The following is a 16,182-nucleotide window of genomic DNA, read 5'->3' as shown; positions in this document are numbered from 1 at the left end:
GATCAAATGTGAGTTATACAGCATTAATTTATCTTTTACTTGAAACCCACTAAGAACGTGACGTAAACCATACCATATTATTTGCTTTTTGCACTTGCTGATGTTCATTGAGAAATTTGTATTTTTTTCACCATGGGAACAAGGTCTGTATATAACGGACGGAGGGGTTATATGCTATAGCTATCGCTGTAATGGTCTTTCTTCTGTCCGCAATCCACCTGTCCGCAAAGTTTTCTTTCCTCATTAACTCTAAGACATTCAGTGTATCTCTATGAAACTTGGTCAAATATTAGACAAGTAGTCCAGATACTGATTACGTCATCCAAAATTCATCGAACCATTTTTCAGGTATGTAATACGTATGCGAGGGAATATAACTATCGCTACGTTCTTCTGCCTGTCTGTCCGGACACGTTTTATATCGTGGAGCATATTGCTTAAACCGTTCAAGGTCTTTCAAGCAAACATGGTACGACTGTTTAACATTTTAAAGTGGTATGCCTGTCAAAAGCGTTGAAGTGATACGCCTCTCAAATGCGTAGAAGTAGAGACTTAGAAGTTTCCACATTAATTTTTTTTTTCACCCTGGGAACAAGGTCTGTCATAAACAGTACATTAAATGAGCGTGTTGAATCATAATGCACTAGCGCAAATGGTATAATTATTGAAAATGCTAGACAAAAGAGTACTTTAAGCAAAAGTCATTATATAAGCGGAGTGGGGGATATGTGACTATTGAGTACATTCAGTATAAGTCTTTATATAAGCGTGGTGGGGGATATGTGACTATAGTGTACATTCAGTATAAATTTTTATATAAGCGTGGTGGGGGATATGTGACTTTAGAGTACATTCAATATAAGTTTTTATATCAGCGGGGTTGGGGATATGTGACGATGGGGTACTTTCAGTATACGTCTTTATATAAACGGGGTGGGGAATATATCATTTCTAGATGTCTTTTGTTTATTACTGTCTTGGAAAGGAATATTTTCGAAAGTCATGGCTATGTTCATAGTAAAATTCTACTGTCATTTTCGAGTTCGGTGACGAGGATCATTATCCACTTTAATGTCCACTTTATATATGCCTTCCACAATCTGTCAGAAGGGTCATACCCCTTAACGTTCACTTAATACTTGCCCTCCACAGCCTGTCAGAAGGATCTTACACATAACGCTCATTTTACACATGTTCCACCCCCCACCCACCCCCACCCCCTGGTCAGGAGGGTCGTACACTTTAACGCCCACCTTATACATGCATTCAGGTGATGCTGACATGCCGGCAATATGAGTTCGAGCAGTCAATCGATTATATTATGAAAATTTATCGTACAAAAACAGAACGGCTATCAATTTTGTATCTCTATTTCTAAGAGAAAGTGTATCATTCAAATGTCATGATCAATTTCATTTTGTTTATGTAATTGATTAATTTGTTATATTTTACATACGAGGGACCACGTTGTTCTATTCTGTATGTATATCTACTCAGATATATGTTGTTCCACCGATTATATTCATATTTTATTTTATTATTTACTTGATCCGGGCAATAACACCGTTGTCGATAGTCTCCTAGATAACGATAACCAACACATCATAACGAGGAGGGATCTCATATCTTCCACCTCGTGACAGTCATGTTCTTTTATTATAATACTATAACATTTTTGCGCTGTCCATTATATACACGATATCTACCTGGACAGTTATATCTTCAGTTTGATAGTATATTATGATTTTGAAATGTACAATTAGCCCGGGGTGGGGGTGTTAAAACGTTTATATCATTGTTATTACATTAAACAGCTAAAAATAAAAAAGATAGATACCGCGCATTGGCGCGTTTGGAAAGAAAGTATTCTGCGACATTCTAAAGAAGTCGTCGGTAAATATTGTGGATACATACAGTACTTGTTAATAGAAAGAACAGCTTAAGGAAGTTGCCGTGCTTAAAGGGGGTCATCCTGAAGAGCAGCAACACGCAGTACATAATTATTTACGTTTCGGCAAAGCAACAAAATAAAACTACGGTGTAAAACATGTCCAGTGAAATCTTCATAAAAAATATGCGTACTTCTTGGAAAATGTAACAATCCGCATGTAAAAATTGGAATAATCAGTACAAGTTTCTTCATGACAAATATATATATATATATATATATATATATATATATATATATATATATATATATATATATATATATATATATATATATATACGCGATCACAAAAGAGATATTAACTAAATTAAAGCAATATCATAGTAATATTTATAAGGATGAAATTAAGTCTGTATATAATCTACTGAATGACGAAAGTATAGTGATTAAAAAGGATGATAAGTCAAACACTATTATTATTGTGAATCAAGATGATTATGTTAAAAAAGTTGAACGTCAATTAGAAATTAAATAAAAAATGTCAACATGCATTAATGAGATCGCTAAAAATAATAATTCCATATGTGTGGAATTTGATACTTTCTCTCTTAACATACGTACACCTCAATTCTACAATATTACCCAAAACTCCTAAAAATCCTTACCATAATTTACCTTTAAATTTTCCAGGACGACCCATTATATCAGGTTGTAATTCATACTCTGAAAACCTATCCAAATTTATTGATAGTGTTTTACAACCTTTAATGAAATCACTTCCTTCATACATTAAAGATACAACTACTTCATTAAAAGGTCGAAGTCTATTCCACATCTATCTGATAATTTAGATCCTGGTATCATTAGATGTAACATCACTATATACCAACATTCCGCATGCAGGTGGTATTGAAGCGTGCAAATATTTTCTTGATAACAATCCTAATAATAGCACACTATCTAGCGAAGATATTTGTAAAATAATAAAAGTTTATCTTGGAAAATAATTATTTTCAATTTAATAATATGAATTACGATTTTTAGATGACATATTTTTAATCTGGAAGCATTCAACTGAAGAACTGAAGAAAAAAAAATGATTGATCGCCTAAATCATTTTCACCCGACGATTAAATTTACTTATACTGCATCTCGTACGCATGTTTTATTTTTAGATGTAAATGTAATAAAAAAAAATATTGATAACACTATCGCTACAAATATTATTAAAATGCATCTAATGATTTGAAGAGCAGAGCAAAAGGGGCAGATAACACTTATTTTTCGTTAAGTACAGAAGCGGAGTTGATCAAATAGAAAAGTTGAAAAATTGCAAATTTTATAAATTTAATAAGTTATTAAGTTGAAGAAAAACAACAACAAATAACGCCTTAACCATGTGGCTATATCTCAGAATTACTATATATGATCCTTGGGGCGACTTCTCCAGTCGAAGTGGGGCGACTTCTCCGAACCGTTGCGAAGTCTGTAAATATATACAATAGCCGAGTCGATACCGACAAAAGCAGCTTGTCGGAGGAAAATGGCGGACGTAAACAGTATCTGGAGGTGTGTATAATAGCGCTCGCTGATTGGTCAATCGAGCAGAATGATTGACAACTGGCGATAGGTCAATTCCTGGGACACCTCTAATTAAATTTTTTTTAAAAAAAAGTTGTTTGGTGGGAACCGTGGACACCAGCTGGGTTTGGTCCTCCCCCACCTCCCCTTCCCCCCCCCCCCCCCCCCCCCCCCCGTAGAATGAAACGAATTCCTATTGGTGAAAGAAAGAGGGGCACACTGGGTAGCCGAATGGTCTAAAGCGTCGACGTGGTTCAAGTCTCGGCTCGGCCAACGAGGGTAGGTGTAAAATCTTGCCAGTATCCTCCCATGGGCCTGTGGTTTTTCTCGGGTTATTCCTCGACGTAATAAACTGACCACCATATACAGCCTATCATGTGATGAACAATGGCGTTAAACCCACAACGTCACTAAAAGATGGACAGTTCAAACCGAAAGAGTTCTATAAATAGCCCGATTAGCTGAAAATTCGCAGCCATGAGGACGGAGGTAAAGGTTAATTATGTGTCATTGGAAATTCAGTTAATTAAAAACTACGTATATTTGGTGAAAGGAAAACTCCGGAAGTACCACCAACTCACTGGAAGCTACTGGCACTCCAACTCACGCAGACAGAGATGAGATGTGTAAGTAAATGACCTGTAAAGGCGGGCGCCTCAGATCACTTGGCCACATGGGACCCCGAAACATAAAAAAAAAAGGACCAAAATAAACGACGAGAGGAGATACAATAAGTTTTCAATGTCAATGAACTTAGTCATTTCCTAAGATTAAAAGAATTTTATTTATATTATTAAAATTAAAGGTTATTCTTCATGGTTCCTTTTCTCCCATTATTTTTACCGATGTTCATTCATCTTTGGAATTTTGGCACGGCATCTGAAGTATGTTCGCTGTTTATAATTGCAGTTGGAGCATGCCCTATTGAGCTTCGAATCTTCACTGACAATCCACACGAAGAGAATTGACTGATTATCAGTTAATATGACCAATGGACCCAAATAAGAAAATGTGATACAAATATAACAGCAGCCAATTCAAATTTGTTCGTTTGGAATTTTTGGGTTTAACGCCGTTTCTCAGAGCAACATATGCTTTATGTGGCAGCCAGTTTATCTAATAGAGGAAGAATCCGGGAAAATCCTGGTAAGAACCATCGATCACGGGAAGTTATCGTAAGCACTTGATTATAAGTCGAGTTGAATAGCAAGCTGGATAGACCCAGATCTGCCGGCTCATTTTGCGCTAGCAGATCTTGGTATGTGTATTTTTAAAGGAGTAATCGGTAGAGCAAACAATTTACACCCTGGTATGCAAGTGCATTTTGCTATTGCAGATGGTTTTTTTTTTTTAAGTTTTTGCAGTTCGACTCGACTTATAAGCGAGTTCATACGATACTGGCAGCGTTCTCACATACACACATTGGCCGAGCCTGGGACGGCTAACACTCTTCAGGTCATATCAAAATATACAAAATATTACAATTGTCTTCCTATATGTCTAGTTCATATCATTTTATAAATATGTATAAAATGATTGGCGTAAATAATCCGCACACAGGTTTGTGTATCAAGGAAAAGAACACATACAGAAAACGCTTGCACTTTTCAAAAATCATAATATCACTGCATTTTATAGAATTTCAACACGTACATGATGGGATTATAAATAATGCTTACATCAAAAACAAATATGTAAATAAATATTTAAGATAATGTATTTCTATGAGCTCAGTTATTTATTTGCATACGAAACATGTTCTATTTCCTCTCTCTCTCTCTCTCTCTCTCTCTCTCGTGATACCAACGTAAGCAAGCATACGGAAATGTGACGATCATGTGGATATTTATTAACAAATGTTATGTGTTTCCAGTGCTAATACAATAGTGTACAACCTATATAGTGATGTCTAGTGCTAGGGCATCATGCCCCACTGGGTCACATTATTCTTACACCAGGCCGACCAGTCGTCCTAACTCCTAACACTAACCTCTTAATGCTGAGCGCCAAGCGAGGCGACTGCTAGTACCATATTTATAAGTCTTTTGGTTTTTAGTCGGCCGGGGTTCGAACCCACGACCTATCGCATCCGAGGCGGACACTCTAACTACAAGGCCACTGGAGCGGTCCATTCACAGAACAAAAGGATTAAGTAGTCATATAGCAGCTGAAGGATATAAATTATTAATCTGTGCCGTATTTTGATACAAACGATACACGGCAAATAGAGACTGAATCGTAATGGAGTATGAAATTCGATAACCTATCAAAATGCCTGCAAGTCATTCGCCTATCACAGACACGCATGTAAGAGTCACTGAACTTTACGAATATGCGATCTTGAGGCGGCAAACTGGAGTGTTTGTTTTAATCTCTCCCTAGATAGCGTATTTGAGACCTAAGATCTTGTATTCGAAACACGTAAATGTGAATCTCTCCTCGAGTACGAGTTCAGGAAAGAAATCAGTTTATGAAAAATATTTATCTTGAGATCGCGTATTCAAGCTTTGAAAATGCATATTCATGTTGTTTCGAGTAAGAAATCGTGTTGTTCAAAGGACTTCTACAACTGGTTCTCTGAAGGACTCATGGTACTAATCCAGTTCCCAAAATAAACCTATGCAAACGCCATGATATTAAAAATTCAATAATATAAACTTTCTGAGTGCTCATGCTCAAACCTATATTTATCAGTATAGATGAAACCTGTGATTCAGTTTCTGTGTATAGGAAAGGATAAGAGCCGCGGCATTTTCTGTACCTGCATGTGTTTGAAACATGTGCTTTCAAGTCCGCACCAAAGAGTCAGGTGCTAATTTTTGTAATGAGTGTTCCAAACTCAACACTGCTAAAGGATTGGAATTCCATCAAAAAACCCAATGTCTCTTTTTCATACTTAAAACTAGGATAAGCTCTCACATTATTCTTTTTCCTACAACATAACTTACATTATTAACCAATCCTGGTCAGACAAGCCCATATTTACTCTATTTTATATTCACCCATTTCCAGGCTGGTTCCCATTTTTCCATACAATTAGCACAGTGTCTCGTGAAAAATGCGTATTCTAGCTACAAATTCTTGTATCCTGGTTTAGAGAACGTGACATTTTGTAACGTTATGACCGTCTTGGCCTGCAAGGATCTCAGTGCGTTCAAAGACGAGAAGTAAAAGCTTCGTTTTCACCTAATGCAGGACTGGACTACGTGTAATGGAGGGCTAGATTTTCGTATCGCATACAGACCATCAAAAGCTCTTTAATGGGCTCTCATGAGTTTAAGCCTTAAGATCGCAAAGCGTTTCTGCGTTGTCGCCCGAGTGGCGTGCAGTATACGATTACCTGTTTCAAAACAACATTTTGTAAGCCCACACTCTAGGTCATTAGAACGCAGACGTTTACATTTGCCAGAGAAGAAATTGTATACTCTTTATCAAGGCCGTAAGTACTGCGCAAAGTGTTTGCATTGTATGCTTCCAGCTCATGTTTAGGTATGTTTCTAACACATGGTCTACACGCATGTATGTATGTATGTATGTATGTAGAGATCAATGTATATGTGTGCATGTATACATATGTATGTATGTGTTTGTATGTATGTATGGATATATATATATATATATATATATATATATATATATATATATATATATATATATATATATATATATATATATATATATATATTGTACTGTAAGTCCATTAATGTCAAGCTATGTTCCTATCTTTTCTGTAATAACAAAAAATTACCTGAATGAAATCTCTTCTGAAGAGGAAATAAAAAAATTCAGTCACTCATACATACATACGTACATACATACATACATACATACTTACGGCCTCAAGTGGCCGAGTGGTCTAAAGCGCTCACCGTTGCGGATCATTGCCATCTCACCTCTGTCTGCGCCGGTTCGAGTCTCGGATTCAGCCAATGTGGGTTTGTAAGAAAGCTTGCCAGTAGCTTCTCGTGGGTCGGTGGTTCTTTCCGGGATTTTCCTGGGTTCTTCCTCCACCAATAATACTGGCCGCCATGTATAGCCTATCGTGTGCTGAAAAATGGCGTTAAACCCCACAACAGCAACATACATGCATACATACATACATACACGCACGCACGCAAGGCACACAAACATCCATCCATCCATACATACATGGAGCTAATGATATATTATGCAATTGTAGCTGCTTTGGTTCTGCTAACGCCAGACGTAATGGGGTTTGACTAAAATGTACGCAATGCAACTTCCTACAGCTACGGCTGTGACAACTTAATCGATCACGTGATGAGTTTTGGATGCGACAAAGAAACACCACAACGTAGTACATGTATAAAGAGAATTAATTATGCAGTTGGGTAGGTATGTGTTCCCTTCGGCAATTACAGTTCACAAAATCCAATGAAAGGAAGATTTGGTGCAATTGTGCTGTAGACACACAACAAGATTTCAAGTTACACGTAGTACGGAGAGAAAAAAATCAGTGATAAATGCATACCGGGCTAAATTTGCCTTTTCTCAAATTTGCAACACACAAACAAACAAGAAACTCTGTATGTTGACATACCATACCAGTGAAATATTAAGCGAAGATCAAGTTAAGACATAAACAGTGCGAAAATAAAGAGTACTTTTGTAAATTCCACCAGCAAAATTGCTCAAAATCTGTCAAGTAATTTTATTGTTATGAGTTATGATCATTTAAAAATGTTAGCGGACAAAACTCACCACAAAGTAATATCTTTACGTGATTTTGACGAGGGAATGTAGGCTTGTATAGTCAATGTTAACCAGATGTTTAAAGGATTTAATGTGTTGACTTTGTCCTTGATATACCTTTTACAGAATTTTAACATATTTATCTTTTATATTCCATCTTGTCGTACTTCATGCTTACATTTATTATAAGGGTTTTTGTGCAATTCTTATTTGTAATCTTTATCGTAGATTTTAGTTATCAAAATGTAACCATTATAGTGATGATGTGCCTTTAAATGCTACAAACAGACATACAGACAAACAAACTTACTTTAATGACATCATATATTCACTTTCTCGTATTAATAGAGTCATAGAATTTAATTCAATTAGTCGTTCTGCTACGCAGATGAAACAAAATTCGTCATATAATCAAGTGAATGATCGAACTTAAATTGCCGGCATGTCAGCATCACCTGGTTGCTTCCGGTCTTTTCTAAACCCTTGCTTGCGTTGCTGAATCTCTCTCTCTCTCTCTCCTCCCCTCGGGTCATCAACCACGCCTTGGCTGTATGCTGTCTTTTTCCAATAAGTTGTACACAGGTATGGAACTATTTCCAAATCAAATATAATGCTCAACCTAAATATTTTTAGGCTTTTCGTTCTGGGCTTGAACAATATTCCCACTCATTTTACGTCATATACCGTCTTATCGTAATTCAAGAGAACTAAGCTAATATGCACAATCGTGTCAACATGAACTTTATCTCTCTTTCCTACAAACATATCTGTCGGACCGTTATCGTAGTGGGTCCTAATTAAAATCCAATCATGCCTCCGTAAATGTGAGTTTAACCATCGCGACCCATCAATTTATTGCGAGCCTATCCCATACTTCAATCATACTGGTTACATGCTAACCACGACCAAACGCTCTGCGACAAAACATCTAAAAACAATTTGCACTCGTACACCCACATACTGACACTAAAATAATATTACAGATTATATATTATAACTCCTTCCAAAGAGGAATCGAACAAATGCTGCGAAATAACGGCAACTATCGCTTAACTCCAAGCATTCCAAACAAACACTCATTCCCCTCAAAATAGGTGGAACAAATGGTCGAAGATAAGGACTCGAGATGAACGAGAATTCACTCGTTAGGTCGCTAAGCAAAATGCTAATATATAAAGCGTTCGCCTTTACTGATTACTGCAATCTCACCTTTGTCCCTGTGGGTTCGAGTCTCGGGCTCAGCCAATGTGGATATGTGAGAAAGCTTGCCAATAGCTTTCCGTGCGCTGCCGGGATTTCCAATATTCTTCCTCCACCAGCTGTACTGGCCGTCATATATAACCTATCATGCGCTAAAAGAATAATGGCGTTAAACCCAAAAGAGCAACATATTTAACCCCCCAGGCCCATTCCATACATACTTAAAATATATATCACATGTAACATGGGGTGGATGGGTGGTAAGGCCGGTAAGAGATGAATTAATTTAGATAAGGTCAAACTTTTGACCACTGTTATTCTACAAAAGGCTAAATTATTTTAGACCACTGCAGGAGCAAATGTCTAACTGAAAATAATTATTCTGAAAGATTTGTAGAAATTGTAAATCTCAGCACTATACAGTTTTGCTAGTAATCATTCTATCCTTCATATAATCTGAGCTGATCCCCCCCCCCCACACACACACACACATGCTTCCCAACCAAACCACATTTTTCATTCCAATGTTAACACTATGACAGAACGTTCTGCACGGAATGACACAAGACCGATAAATGTTTTCACGTATTTTTTCTTCATCTATTTTTTGTTCTGAGTCTTCCAAAATAAGTGACTTTATCTATCAGCTGCATATTGTGAAACCAAATCTTTTGTTTCTCAGATTTTTATGTCGTTTCTATCTTTCTAATTATATGTGGCAAAATCCAAGCAAAGAGAATGAATATGAGAGGAAACAAGGACTACGGCAGATGTGAAATAATATTTGAAGGATGACCATTGACATTGATATAAATTTAGAAAAGGTAAAGATCCGTTTACATATAGAATAATAAAAATGGATTAAACATTTGCTATAAATAACCAAATAATATAGTCGAAGGTTTCTCAAAATAAACTAAAAGCAGCGGAGTGGTAGTAGTCTATTTCTGAACACAATGCCATAAAATGTTCTAGAGTTTCACTAATGTATCTACCAGACAAATCCTTTTCTAATTTTTACTTATTATAAGTTTCAATAATTGTATCATCTTTACGAATGTACATACGAAGTAAGTTTGAAAGAGACATTTAATAAAGCTATTGGTCTCCACCTTTTTCAACTGTTGTTTAGATTTATTTCCTTTCAAAATACGTGTAACTAAACCTTATTTTTTACTGGTGCTGTCTCATATCCATAAGTAATGGATCTGTCTCACCAGAATTTTAAAAAAAGATTATAAAGCCATTAGTCCTTTTTATTACCGTCCATTTTTATAATACATTTTAAAGCTTCTTCACCTAATGATTCCTTGTTTCTTTCATCGAGCGTTAAACCCCACAACAGCAACAACAACAAGCCTTCGAGGACCTCAGTTTCATTTAACAAAAGTACTTTTGCACTTTGCCCTTGTAACAGTATATGTCTACACTTTGTATACACTTAATCTCTAAAACAGCCTATGTATACATTTTATCTTTTTAACAGAGTATATATATATATATATATATATATATATATATATATATATATATATATATATATATATATATATATATATATACTCTATCTTTTTAACAGTATTTGTTTATTCTTTATAATTTTTATAAAGAGCTATTAAATTTTCGAGCAAGAGTTTCCTTTCCTGAATTTATGAAATTTGAGCGACACTTTTACAATTGCACACATTGTGGCAAAAGCAACCAGCACCTTAGCCGGAAGTGCATTAGTCAGAAATCGTCAGGCTAGTCTTGAGTATCTATTATATACTGGAGGGGGTGGGGCAAACATGTCACGTTGTTAGGGGTTTTGCCCCCACCCCATCCAATCCCTTCATCCGTGTACCGAAGCTCTTAATTTCATTTGTAACGTGCCACTGTGAAATAAAAGACTATACCAAATGTTCCGGTTTGAGCTACAGTGCGTGCAAATTTGGCATTAATTGCTATTAGTAGCGAAAATGAACAAAATTTTGTGAAAGATAAGACAACACGTTTAATTATCTGACGGTTTAATTTCTTAACGTCTATCGCACTAAATACGTGACTACTTTGTTGATTAGGTTAGTCATTCACTCGATTGCGAATATTTTATTTGCAAGTACATGACAGCCGTACGAATAGATACGTAAGTTATGTACACGGCGGACTTGCGATCGGTCTTTCACAGTTAAAGTGCACGACAGCCGTGTGAATAACCTTCGTCTGATTTCCAATCCTGCCACCATGTTTTATTGTGATAATAGCATTCGGAACACCGTGGCTATTTATGGGAGACAAAGCTATGCCTTAGATATAGATGGGGGCAGTAATTTACAGAAACACCACACAATCTGATCGCTGAAAATCTCGTCGCAAAATGAAACTGCAAACTCCAGCCACCTATGATATCTCTAATATAGGACTGGCAGTCGAGTTGCGAATGGAAATATAGTCCAAAGAGTGCGCAACTTCTCAGTTAGTTATTGTTTCCTCAATATCCGAGACCAGCCGTATAGACGCTCTTTGCACACATTCGAGGTTAGGCCCATAAATCAGCTCTTCACCCGTGATGATACTGATTTTCAGGTGACGGGCTAATATCGCATCTTCATTAAAAGCTGCGATTATCTGCATTCAAATTTGGCTGCATTATTGATGTATATTTTATACACTTACCGGTATTTCCCGTGGCTGTGCAGGTACCGTCGGCTGAAAGGTTCTTTTGGCGACGTGTAGTTTATATTTCCTGAGCAAGTCATATGTTTGGTGACTTGTAAATCCACCTGGAATAGCACAACCATCTGTCCTGTGGCCATTTTGAATTTCGCGCTTGATATGGCTGTTACCAATTACCGGTAAATGTCTAAAGTGTACGCGGGTTTGTTCCGGAATGATCTGCATGCAGCAAAATTGCATATTTTAATGAACAGGTGACATCATACCCACAACCTTGTCCATCAGTATCAACACAGATTTGTGGGATTGATTTATCGGACTAATTAGAGGTATCATTCGTAGGACTGACATCAAAGTTGTGTAGGGCGATAATGATTCAGCTCTTATGTTCAGTACTTATGAAAGCGGAACAGTCATAAGGTGAAGATCTTTGTATTTTAAGCAATCACATTAGAAAATGTTTGCATGCCTCTATTCAATTTTCATGAAATGAGACTGAAATGGCTTTATATGTGGTAGCCAGTGGTTAGTGGTCGGTAAAGAAGTGTACTCGGATGCGGGGGTGGGGGCGGGGCAATGGCGCACGCAAACAATGTGGGAACGAGCAAAACTGTATGGGAAAGCCTTTCCCACATATACATGGTGGTAGGGTAACAACACGCTGCCTAAATCGGACAGCTGATCGAAATGGGCCCACATCTTAAGTACAGCAATGCCGTGTCTTATATAACCCAAATTACACCCTTCAATATAATACTACACCAAATTTAGGAATAAAATGTTATTTTAGCAATAATTAATATATACGTATTTTTAATAATAAATATAAAAAACGGTATAACCACTGAAGAAAAAAAGATTAATTCTTTTTATTTCAAAATCAAACCCTTTGCAAAGTATGAAACTGTAGAACATAACCAGTAACACATGTGGAATGACCGTTGGTTGCCCCGAATAATTTGTGTGTTCGGACAAATATTTATATGTCCTCACGCCAAACCCGCTCTACTCCAACTGCGTTTATTTATATTAGTTCATTTGTAAGTCCTCGCCATGTGTAAAGAATGTTGATCATGACCTCTGTCAAGAGCAGTGATCGCGACGTTCGTTGCAGTGGAGAGATATTGAGGCTGTTTGCATGTAGTTATTTATAACCGATCTTCATGAAATGTCCAGCCATTAGGGCTATTGTGATTGACCCAGATGACGTCACTTCGCTATCGCAAAAACTGCAAATGACATGTGAACTGTAAACTGTGAAGGGTATGCTTAATAATTTAAAAAAGAAAACGGAGTAAATTTTCACATACTTGTATCATGTTCTTAAACATGAATGTTGTAGCATTGTTTCAATTCAATTAGACAATTAGGGAATCTGAAAACTGCATTTGTGTCAATATATTTAAGCAATAACAACCCGTGACTACACTGAGACGCTCTCTCTCTTTATATATATATATATATATATATATATATATATATATATATATATATATATATATATATATATATATATATATATATATATATATATATATATATATATATATATATATATATATATATATATATATATATATATATATAATGAACATAATTCATTAGAAAGTACATAATTCGTGTTATCTGTGTCCATATTTGCAATTTTTGTTTTGATTTTGTCTCAGTATGACTTCGTTGAGCATTTCGGTTGACTTATAAAAGGTCACCTTCCAACTTGTTCTTCACAAGGGTAAATTTACGATTATCGAGGTTATAGTAGTCCTCTTGCAGCATTAACGTAAAGGGGCATATTTTCTCATGTGGGTTTTATCTCATTTGTCTGCATGAAACAACCTGAACATGTTTATTTATCTAACAGCCTCTAGAAATACATACTTTACCTTGTCCCAATATATACATGTTTGACGTCAGACCTGTAGACATATGATAGTCTAGAACTGAAAGCTCCAGTGGGTCACGATGATACATTTTCGTGGTATCGGTATGAGATATGAGGTATGAGGCACCGCAGCGGACAAGAGCCAATCAGAACGTTGCTGTTGAAATTTTAATGTCTTATGTCCAGAATTCCAATTTCACGTGCTGTATTTTAAAAAAAAAAAATGTTTGTGTCTGTTGAATTGCACAGTAGTGCCTGAAAGATATATTTTTTATGTCGAGGTGTTAGACTGTGTCGTTTGAACTACACTGCGGTGATTGAAGTTTCAATGGCATCCGTCGAGAATTCCTAATTTACGTATTGGTTCAAAGAGTTTATGGTGAAAGTTCTATTTCATATGTTGAGTAATTAGATTTTATCTGTTGAATTCCACAGCGCAGGTTGAAAATTCTATGTCCAATGTCGAGTTTTAGATTTTTTTCTTCTGAATTACACGGCGGTTACTTAAGTTTTAATGTCATACGTCGAGAGTTTCAATTTAACAATGTTAAATCATATTGATTGTGCTGAAAGTTCCATTTCATATAATGAGTTTTTATATTGTATATGTTGAATTAAACAGCGGTGTTTGGAAATTTTCTTGTTGTATCTGTTGAATTAATTTAACAGCGGTGGTTGGACATTTTATTGTGCTTGTCAGAATTGCTATTTTTATACAGTGATGCTGTTGGTAGGCTATACATGGCAGCCAGTATAAATGGTGGATGAAGAACCAGGGAAACTCCCAGAAAGAACCATGGACTCACGAGAAGCTACTGGCAAGCTTTCTCACGTAACCACATTGGCCGAGCCCGAGATTTAAACCCTTTCAGACAGAGGTAAGACGGCAGATATTCGTAACGGTGACTGCTTTATACCTCTCAGCCACTCGGGGCCACATTTATACGGTGAAATGATGTGTTAGTTTTAAAATTAACATTACACAATGTCTACTTTAACAATTGCAAATAATATCGAGTATTAAGATACATCATTCATGTATTCAATTATGAGGCGCCATTGCCGTTCATGCATTTACAGTTTGAAAGTTACCATTCACAGGTCGAGAATCACTATGAATTTCTCTGCTAGAGGTCGCTCTCGTGAACGGACGGCGTTATTTTTAAACAAGGAAGCTGCTTCTCGTTGCTGTGAAATTCAATAGATGAAATCTAAATACTCACCGTATGAAATGGAACTTTCATCACAAACAGTTCCATTCAACGTGTGAATTAACGAATCTAGACATAAGTTATTGAAATTTCAACCACCGCTGTGTAAGTCAAAATACATACTGTAAAACGTCGACATAGGAAATAGAACTTTAAACCACTAAAATATAAAATCTCGATCTAAAAAATGGAACTTTAAGGGTATACAGTTTGATCCAACACGTACGTGAATTTGGATTTCTCGACATACGACATAGAAATTTCAACTGCAACTTTGTCATAGGACTAGCTTTTGTAAGTAAAGCCAAATAGCTTGATTGCGCTGCACCTCTAAAGCTACATGATTGATATTAAGGGCAAGTTAGATTACAATTTCGTATCTAGCTTGTTACTCTACCTACACAAAGTATGTACAAATAGTTATCAAGAAAAAAGTTAAATGATATATCGAATAAGACACAGTCTTTTAGATGGAAGGGTCCTGTCGTAGATTTGTAATGTCTTAATGGACCCCTAAAAGAACACTAATACTATTCCATTTCTTTTTCTTTCTTTCTTTCTTTCTTTCTTTCTTTCTTTCAAGTTCCGAATTTTATTCAAAATTAAGTATTTGAAACCCATGCTTATCGGTATGTCTGTGAATAAACTGGTGACTAATTAAGACGAACGCTTGTGAAACCAAAGTAAGGCGTTCTGGAAAAAAAATGGAGCTATTTTAGTTTCATAAAAATAATAATTAAGTTTCGCTCATTTTCATATTTAACTAGATGTGCTTCATTTTACATTTATGTATGGGGCCCCGAGTGGCCGAGTGGTCTAAAGCGCTCACCGTTACGGATCATTGCTATCTCACCTCTGTATGTGTGGGTTCGAGTCTCGGATTCAGCCAGTATGGGTATGTGAGAAAGCTTGCCAGTAACTTCTCGTGGGTCGGTGGTTCTTTCCGGGTTTTTCCCGGGTTCTTCCTCCACCATTATTACTGGCCGCTATGCTGAAAAATGACGTTAAACCCTACAACAAAAACAACAACAACAGCATTTATGTATCCAGGT

The sequence above is a fragment of the Sinohyriopsis cumingii genome, chromosome 8 (assembly GCF_028554795.1).
Source record: "Sinohyriopsis cumingii isolate HCF-2022 chromosome 8, ASM2855479v2, whole genome shotgun sequence".
NCBI lineage: Eukaryota > Metazoa > Mollusca > Bivalvia > Unionida > Unionidae > Sinohyriopsis > Sinohyriopsis cumingii.
The sequence above is the reverse complement of the archived record's forward strand: the minus strand, read 5'-3'. Positions refer to the sequence as shown.